The sequence below is a fragment of the Phaenicophaeus curvirostris genome, chromosome 1 (assembly GCF_032191515.1).
Source record: "Phaenicophaeus curvirostris isolate KB17595 chromosome 1, BPBGC_Pcur_1.0, whole genome shotgun sequence".
NCBI lineage: Eukaryota > Metazoa > Chordata > Aves > Cuculiformes > Cuculidae > Phaenicophaeus > Phaenicophaeus curvirostris.
In genome coordinates, this window is record NC_091392.1 from 91,010,149 (window position 1) to 91,020,202 (window position 10,054).

General features: G+C 38.0%; 1 long non-coding RNA gene across 1 annotated transcript; it reads left to right on the plus strand.

The window, feature by feature from the left end:
* Positions 1–2,362: 2,362 nt before the first annotated feature.
* LOC138726534 (uncharacterized) lies at positions 2,363–8,782 on the plus strand. Its single transcript, XR_011338455.1, has 4 exons — positions 2,363–2,509; positions 7,259–7,346; positions 7,690–7,856; positions 7,955–8,782. It is a non-coding gene; the product is annotated as an uncharacterized lncRNA (long non-coding RNA).
* The last annotated feature ends 1,272 nt before the right edge of the window (positions 8,783–10,054 follow it).

The window sequence follows — 10,054 nt, forward strand, 5'->3', positions numbered from 1 at the left end:
CCTCTTTCACACTTTTCTTTATGGGCTCTGTATTGCATTTACTTAAGTTGCCGATGCAACTGAAGACTCTGTCGCAGCAAAAATCTAATGGCTTATTCATCAGGGATGTCAGATTTTCAAGTTCCAACTTATTTTTTGGTAGTCAACACCTTTCTTAGCTGCAGTTCTGCATCTCTTGGGCGTGATGAAGAGAGGCAGCAAACATTCTCATAAAATGAATGTTTCCATTATTTTCAATGCCAACAGAAATGGCGAATGGATGTCATTAAACTTCTAAATCTCCCTCTCTTTTTATAGAGTGATTCTCATCAAAATCTCATGAAAGTTCTATTCACCAAAACCAATAAATAATAATAATATAATAATATTTTATTCCTTTTAACACCTTTCTTTCCATAGTGCTTCAGAGACTGATAAACTAGATATAATGAGTAACCACAACTGAATTGCAGCCAATTCTGAGATGAAATACAGCAGCTATAAAATGGCAAATAATGTTTCAAAATGTGAGAACAAGAACAATAGTATATGTAAGTGAGAATTCAGGGGGAATGTAAGACTACACAACAGGAATTTAGTCAGTACATACTGTATTTAAAGCCTATACTAAAAATGAAAATTGCAGGGGGAGGGTTAGTGGCTGAATGTTCATCCTGCAGTCATCTTATTGCCAAACACGTTCAGTGTGTGATAAAAGTGACTTAAATGTTTGATGAAAATGTGAAACATTAGTATTTTGTTTCACATTACACCTGTTTTTAGGAAATTATAATTATTTTTACCAGTAAGCGCTATTCTATGCTAACCAAACAGCTGCCCAGGAAAAGAAGTAAGCATGAGTATGATCCATTAAATTCAAGCAAAGGAACACACTGTAGCAGTAAGCACTCTCATTCCCTGTCATACCTCATCCACTGAGAGGGGGATGTGACACTCACTTATAGACACTAGAGCACATGATGTCTTGATGATTTTCTTAACTATCCCTCCGGTTTTTTGTAAGGAAGATCAGGTATCCAATCACGCACAGTTTAATTTGCAATTATTATTGTAAGACAGTCACTCAGTAATCTCTGCCTTGTCTGTATGCTCTTCTATCCATTCTCATGTTTTCCCTGTAGTAAGTCTTAGGCAACATAAAAAGCTCCTAATTTGCCCATAAAAAATGCCCATTTTTCCAGCCACCTCATGGAAGTGCATTGGTTTTAATTATTTTTAGTACAGTAATATTAGGGTTTGGATAATGTTGACACAAATCTGTTATTAGTCTTTTCCTGGCTTTTTTTCTTTATCCATTTATCACACTTTTAAGGTAACGCTTAGCAGCCCCATTGTGCCAGCCCCTGTACAGACAACCAGCTTTCAGGCCCTGTTGGTCAGTAGGTTTGTTCCAATGGACACAATAAACTTTCCATGATGCTGAAGGAAGCTGGTAATAGCAGCTAAATGATGCAAAATATTGACTTCAGGTTGAGATAAGACACACCAGGGCTGTACATCCGCCTCAGTCTGTGTCTGGTTCAGCAACAGAAGCAGACCTGTACCCCAAGCAATTTTCCTAAATAGATCAGGGCACTAATCCCAGATGAAAGCACAGCCCCGGAGAATGGGAGACTAGGGCTGGGCAGAGCTGCCTGCCTCCCACATCCACTCCCCACGTGCTTCTGTTGTCAGGGGGAGCCCTGTAGGTAGCCTATTGAGGAGAATATCAGCAATTCCTCTGTTAGTTCTCTCTCCTCCTATTCCCTGGGCTGGCATTGTCTCTGGAAGCTGGAGGAACCTCCCCAGAGCTGACTGGGGAGGGAGGGTGAAGAGGGGAACTGCTCTTCTGCTGATGCAGAGTTGAATTTTGCCACATCTGGGCTGGGAACAGAAAATGAGTCTTTGGCTTTGTTCCTCTCCACCATCAATAAAATTTGATTTTGCATACGTTGCTAGGAAGTCTGGAACTGGCCTTCAGTAAGCAGCAGAGCTTTATGTCTTTTTAAGTCCCTGATGTTGTTTAGCTCTCCTGGAAAAATGCTGGCTTAGTGTATAGCCTGAAAGTCAGATGGGTACTCCACGTCATTAAAATTATTTTCTGTTAGTCCAGCTAAAATGTGAGGAAGCTTTCTAGCCACTTGACACATATTAGACCTTTCTAATAGCCGCTATAACCTCCAAACCCAGATGTCTCAGACTAAGTTGTTTAGCAGATGAACATGCATTTCACAGGAAAAGCATGTTATTCAGTCTGTGTTGTAGGTGTGATGGGAAATATGCTGCACTGGTGTCCAGCTAGCACGAAGGCCAACTTGATTCTCTTTGCGGTGCTGACATTCTTTAGCTTCTCTTCGATTTTTTTTCTGTTTGTTCAGACAATCTGAAGCTTGAAGTGATGGAAGGATGCCTGTAGCCTCCTGGGTAAACTGGTGCTGTTGGCAGTTGAGTCAAACGCTTTGCTATAGCTTAAGACTCCACCAGAAATCCAAAGAACTCAAATGTCCGTACACTCCAACCCAAGCAGACAGTGAGTAAATGTTTAGTCTGAGGTATTTGATTATCTTGTTTCTCTTCTATTTGAAAACCAACATTTAACCTGTCATGGATTTTTACTAGATCTTTTTTCTGCAGGGGTTGAAAAATATAATGAAGTTATTTTGCTGAACCCGTGTCCTAGTCTCAGTGAAAGACTAAAAATTTAAAAATTCACTAAGTTGAGGAAGTGGTAAATTATTGCTGTGTACTCTGCTTCTGTGAAAAACATGATTTGTGTAAAAAAAAGAAGTTTTTATTTTTTTAGTATTGTTGAGAATTTTATTCAATATGGACAAGGGAAAACATTCTTCCATGAAATGCTGGAGAGGTTTCAATGTAGTGGGCAGCTGGAAAACATTATAGATCAAATTAAAACCTTCTGAATTGGATTTTTCATGGTGGTTGGTGATTATTACTTATTACATTACATGTTAAATTGCCTTTGCACACTCCTGATGATTTAGCTTAGATATTCACTCTTGAGTAGCTGAAAGGTTTAAGTAGTGGAATTGATTCCACTTGGAAAGAGGCTCTCAGACTTCAGCATAAGATACATCTTTCTGGTCAAGTATTTCCTGCCTTTCCTGGCTGGAAGTTTTTCTTACAATGAAATAGCTTGAAAAGAAGATCCATTGTTATTTATTACAGAGAGATGTGTGGGTGCTATTTTTTAGTTTTACTAGGTGACATAATGATGTCTATCTTAAAATAAATGCTCTTTGAGAACTTCATTTTCACAGACATTTCAGATCAAATCCAGCTGAATCACTGGGCCAGCAGCCACCCCAAATAATTGAGACAATTAATTTCAGGAGAATGACATCAATGTTCAGTTTGCTCAGGAAGCAAAAGATTCAAGATTAGTCACCTAAGTTAGGATGTTGAGTTGCTGTTTAGGTTATTCAATTCACTTCAGGTGAATTAATTCAATGCCAGTATAATCTGAGTACTCAGCCATGTACCAGGGATGTAATGAACCAAACCTCATTTGTTCATCTTCATCTACAGTGCATCTTTGCATTTTATGGCTGTGGTGACCAATAGCGTCAAAGCTTATGAGCTTTCAGACTTATTTGAATGTATGTATTATCAAGCGATCCAAAGGAGAGGAGAGGACTACTCATTTAGTAGACTGCTGTGCTATAGATGCTAGTGAAAAGGAAGGACCTTCAGCAGCATATATTGTTCTTATGTTGTTATGGTACATTGTCATTTATTCTATAGTGACTTCAGGACTAGAGACCCAGAATTTGAATCACTCATAGCCTTTCTCCTGCTCTTCATCCATCCAAGTTCACTTTGCTGTGAGGCAGGATCTGACTAATGCTTCAGCAGTATTTTTTGTTAAATCTTTATTTAACAAGTTCGGCAGAACTGCAACAACTTATAATTCTGAAGTCTTAAAATAAGCCTGAAAATATTTTAAAACTTCAGCTAAGGTGAATGACTTCTGTCCAACAAAAATTCCCTACGGTATAAGAACAGGCCAGATTAAGAATATGAGCTTTTTATTTTTATGTTTACAAATAAGACGGTCCTTCCTTGTTGCTCAAAGCCTTTAACCCTTTAAACCTTATTCCTGCTGTCATTGTACAAAGCTATCTCCATTACTTAACTCAGCAGAAATGCAGAGGCTTTGTGACATAGTAGAGTTTTACAGGCAGGGTAGGAAAATTCCCAGGAAAAGTACTACTCTGATGGTTTAAAAGAGAAAGCTATTTAACTCTTGCAATGTTACATGATGGAGGAGCATGGCAATACATTTAGAGAGGGTGCTAAAGCCTTTTTTGTTCCCTTCACAAAGTAAATCTATGCTGCTAGCTTCTACTGTCAAGATGAATTACGTTGGTTTACGGCGTTTATGTAGGTATTGACCCAGAGGTCTATCAAAACCAGTGGGTCTTCCATATTGTCTCTAAGAGAAAGAAAACTTAAAAAATAATAAAAATTTCTTAAAATTAAAAAACTCCATTGAGAATTTTCTCTTCTTTCTGTACAAACCTGGGCAAATATCACAAATCTGTTCTGTGAATTTGCATTCAAAATAATTTTAATTGGTTGTTTAGTACAAAAGCAATCAGGATAACTCTCTGCCTTCTTCTACCCAACATATGGACAAAATTTCCTATAAAGCAAGACTTTGTTAGTCCTTCCACTATAATCATGTAGGAACTCCAGAAATCTTAATTCCCTCCCATACAAACTAGTTGTAATGGTTTTCCTTATGATCTTAGAATATATGGCTGTGCATCTGGAAACATTTTCCTACTTATCTTCAAGATCTTAGTACGAATGATGCTAACAGGCGACCAACCAAGGAAATTATGATGCTTGGACAGCGCCTTTGAAAATGATGTTTTGAGTGATGCATGGCTATAATTTTCCGGATTGCATTCAGATGTCAGAACTGGCAGTTGCTTCCCCAAACAGCAGGTGTTCAAGCTGACAGACAAGACAGTAATAATAACTAACAGAAAATTTTATGAGGAATTCTATACAGCACAATATCCGTGTTTGAATACATGCAGAGTCATTAGACAGTGAAAGTTTTATTAAATCCACAGGCTGAAAATAACGGTGACTGAATTTGGGGAAAGCCAGTGAGTGATATGTATGAATTCTCCTTTATTCCTTATTAAAATGACAAAGACTTTCCCAGTGTGATCTCCATATATTTATCCCAGGGCTCTTCCACGTGAATACCTTTGTAAGCACCCCTGAGACATTCTCTATCCTGGCTCCTGGAATTGTCTCACTGCAAACTAAAGAGAACAAACAGAGAGTAATAAAATATGAAGTGTGTCCCTAAAATGTTCCAAGGCATAGACATGAATACTGGAGGAAAATTTACAATTTGATGTATTTTTAACCAGAGTAAGGTTACATCAAGGTGTTTGAAACCTTTTAAATTACAACTCACATAGAAATGCCATGGGATAGTTTAGAAAGAATCATCACAGTATTTCAATACAAACCTGGCAGAACAAACAAAAAAGTAGCATTTAAAAGAAAAAAAAATAGTCTGTTTTTAGGATGTCTCTGTTTTCAGACTGTAGAAAGGATGCAGGAATTGTCCTAAAGTGCTGGATGATCCTTCCAACAGACCTGTGCTCCTATCCTGACACGTACATATTCACTTAAAATATACATTGTTGAAATTTATTCCAGGACAATATTAAGCTAAAAATGTGGGTGATCCAAAGAAAATGTGCTTGCTATCCAAAATGCCTGTTGTTCCCTCACTTCAAATATTGACATTTGTCTGGGTGCTTCTAGTTGTTTAGGTTGTCCACAGACCAATTTAACTGAGGCCACCTTGCCAAGAAATAAGACTTGTCTCAGTAGGAAATTTCATAATCATTACCACTCTTCAGTGTGTTTTCTGTCTCATTTAATTTTTTCATTTTAGTCAATCAGTGTAATTTACAAATTAATGAAGCTTGCTGCTTGAACATCACCATGCCACACTTTTCTGCTTTCACAGTAATGTTAAGTGCACCATTTTTTTCTCCATTTATTTTCCCTTATGTTTAGGTGTACAAGAAATAGTATTTGTTCTAGAAAAATGCTTCTTTCAGTCTGCTTTTCACTCTTAGAACAGCTGAGATATCTTGGCAGAAGGAAAATTCTCATAAAGATCGCTAATCTTAAAATGTGCCTTAATTTGTCCTTATTGTGTTGTAACTTTTGCCTTATAATTACTTTATAAATTGCTTTATAATTTCTATAGTTATGTTGTCATTTCAAGGGGCAGCTTAATGGCACAGGAGAATAGAGGCAGCAAGGGAAAATCTGCTTTGATGCCATAAAAAGGAATTCACAGTGAAGGAGATCAAACACTGGAACAAGATGCCCAAAGAAATATTAAAATCTTCATCCTTGGAAATGGTCTAGATTTGGCTGGACATGATCCCAAGCAACCTGTTCTAACTTCAAAGATGGATCTGCTTTTAGCAGGAACTTGGACTATATGACCTCCAGAGATCCCTTCCAACCTAAATCATTCTCAGATTCTGAGAATATTATGCTCTTTTGTCAGTAGTTTGTGAACCAAGTTCTGGTGTACAAAAGCTTATAAAATCCGAAGTTTAACAATAAAATTATAATAGTAAAATTTTCCCTCTGAATAACATAGTGCCACAGTGATACAAAATATTTCACTGTGTCACCATAGAATGAATTCACCATGATTTTTACTTAGGAGGTCACTGAAGTGTCTCCCTGGTTAATGAGATCCTTTTTCTTTTTATGAAAATAAAGCATCAGCCTCCAACTTCCACTGGCTTTGCTGGCGCTTTGCCAATTAAAATAGCATAGATGAACATCCTAATGAATGGTTCATCTCACCTCCCAGCAGTGGAAGAATCTTCCCTATTGTATGCTGGTAGTGCTTTTCCTTATCTCATTGTAAATCTCTCAAAATACAGGGTTTCCACTACTGCATTTGCCAATCTAACTATTAAACAACAGAGAAATCTCAATCTCATTAAGTTTTCCCTATTCACAACCTAAGTTTTCTCCTCTCTTTTCCTGTTAATCTTAATTCTATCCCATGTATCAAATTAATATACCTGTCTCACTCCTTGTGTTTAAATTTCAGCTACATGGAAGTTATACGATGTACTATGGCTCATCTAATTCTTTTAGCAGGTTATATTTTATCGCCTTCGTTTTCCCCTACATATTGCACTTCCCAACCATTTTTTGCTTCTCTGAAGTCTTGCCGTCTTTTTGATTGCAGGACATGTGGAACTGAGCAGCGCCTTCAAAGCCCAAGTGTACTGTAGCCAAGAAGAATTTAAGTTATTTTTCCCTCTCTCCATGATGAGGTACCTCTGCAAAAACAGGATAGAAGTGCATTTTGCTTTTCTTTCCTTTCCTGAATTTATATCACATTGTGGCTGTAGAAATTTATCATTCACTGTCCCCACCAGGGCTCCTTCAGCACTGCTGCTTCCCCATGGGAGGCAGTCCCACTGTGCAGGTGCACTCTGGGATGTAAGACATGATGGTGTAAGACAAGTTGTTAAAGTTTCAGGGTTCATATTTTCATTGGAAAAACAGAAATGGAGGATAAATGTACTGAAATGTTCTATATGCAGTGAAACCAGCCAAGCCATGAGATCTGGCTCTGACATAATCTTCCTTTCAACATGTTTAATATATTAATAGATGCTACCTACATGCCATGTGACTGTATGAAAGCACAGACTGTGCATATCGTGTGTTATGAAAAGGTCATCTGATGCACATGGGATGAAGTGAGAAATAGTTCAAGCATGTGAAGCAAATAATTGCAGGAAGAGAGAAGGGAGAGGAGGAAGCAGGCCAAGGAAATGGTAATTCTGCGATGTAAATACCCTATATAGCTCTCCCACTCAAAGTTCACATGATATACTAAAAGCTATCCAAATTCTCATTTCCTTTCCTCCGCCAGTCTCCACTCCATCTGACTCCAACCCTGAGGAGGCCTGCTGAGTGTGTGTCGCTATGTGTGTGTACGCACAAAAGGACCGCTTGTACCTTCTTATCTTTTGGGTATGTTCTTCGTTCAATACTACCAGGAATGTGTTTCTGTTCAGCCAGAAAAATAACATGTTCTGTTTCACATTGAACCTCCCTTGAGGGGAAAGCAAACAAATGTGTTTAAATTGCAAGAAGAAAAAGTTCACCAATTCAAAATATTCCAATGGATGTCTAAACTCAAAACAGAAGCATGGGAGATTTGCCTACCAGTACAAAGAGGTGAGTCTGAATCACCAGAGAAAGGAGGCCAGCATGCCAGCAAAAGTCTCCCTTCACCATACCAGGAAAAATCAGGGGCCCCGTGTTAACTGACAATTTTTTGGTCTCTAACAGTAATCTATCCACAGGGAAAAGCACTGTGCATCTACATTTCTACATCAGCTGCAGGCAGACTTGCAAACAGGTAAATATTTAGCCCACTCCCCAGAGGATGTTACCACTTGAAGTTTGACATGAGAGACATTCAACCCAGTCTCCATCATTTACAGACCCATCTTTATCTGCTTCTGTGTATTGTGAAACTTGACTGTAGAAATAATTAGACAAAACAGCCTTTATTAAGTCTCTAAATAATAGCTGTGCTGCAGTAATAAGCCAGTCATGTCTGTCAAAAGCCTGGGAAAAGATGTACTCTGTTGAAAACAGTACTTTTATTTCCAACTTTTTAACAGAGAACAACCTCTAAATATTATAACTTATTGCTAGTGTTTCTGGAAATTAACCTTTCTGGCTGTTTTTCTTTGGCATCTACTATTCCAGCAAAGAATGATCTTAGTAATTTTATATAAAGTTGGTTAGCTCTTCATCTCACATTTATTAAAAAAGCAATGCTTATGAATTGGTCAGTGTTTCCAATATACTCCAGTTTACATCTCCAAAGTTAAAGCAGTAATTTTTTTTTTTGAGGCACATCTTACAAGCAACAAAAATTTTCATTTTAGCCTGCTATGTGTTTTCCAGCTAGGTTTGCACTGGATTCTCTGCTTGTCCTTTGTGCTGAGTGATAGCAAAACATCTTCCATTCAGTGGGCAGAAGGGTTATGGCCTTTTTGCTCTGTCTGCTCCAAATTTAAAGCCCACAAAATAAAGGGATAGATTTCATAGAGATGCACCAGTGCTCTATATCGGGCTACTGGACTCTGCAACAGAAAATATACCAAGCAATATTTGTAGAAAACTTGTGCTGATGATAAATCTCTTGGTTTGGGAGTAGAGGAGGGCACCGTTAAATGCTCTAAATGAAAGTGATTTTCAGCACATACAGATTCTAAAAATGATCCTCTTTGAAAGTATATCAAAGTAGGATTTTCCATTCAAACTTTTTTTTTGAACAGCCATTTTTTTCTAAGGCTCTCCTTTGTCTGTATGTTTTTAATATTACTAGCTTGTTCTAATAATCCTTTTCTTCAGTGTGTAATTTCAACACATAATATGTAAACATCAAGAGAAAAGATGCTGATGTCTTAATAGGATCTTGAAAAGATACTTCCCTCTCTACATCTAAAATATCTTTGATGCATGAGTAGGCATCCTAGCTATTGACATAGATATGAATGGACATATATTTTATTTGTGAAACTATAATCTGAAAATACTTATTAGGGTCTTTTAAGGAGTTCTTTTTATCTTCTTGAGGTTTTTTTTGGCAAAAAAAAAGATAAGTACCTAGAGTTAAAAATCTTATTGAAGTGGGATTTTCTCATACAACATATACTCTATTTTTCACTAATCTTTTTCTTTTTGCTGAAGGAAGGTGAAGTATCTACAGTTCATTTCAGGGAGTAACAAAGATCAGCTGCTCCCTAAGGGCTGGGATGCTGGGAGTGGCAGGGGCTCCTCAGGACAGCAGGGCAGAGCCTCATCAGGCTCTGGTCCATCCCACTATCCCTGGCCAGGAAACAGCCCAGGATGGGGGGCAGGTGGAGGTAGCCCCAGCTCTGGGCATCAGCCACCTCTGTGGGGATATGGCAGGTCCAAGGTCAAGCTGGAAGCCTAAGCCAGCGAGTCAGAC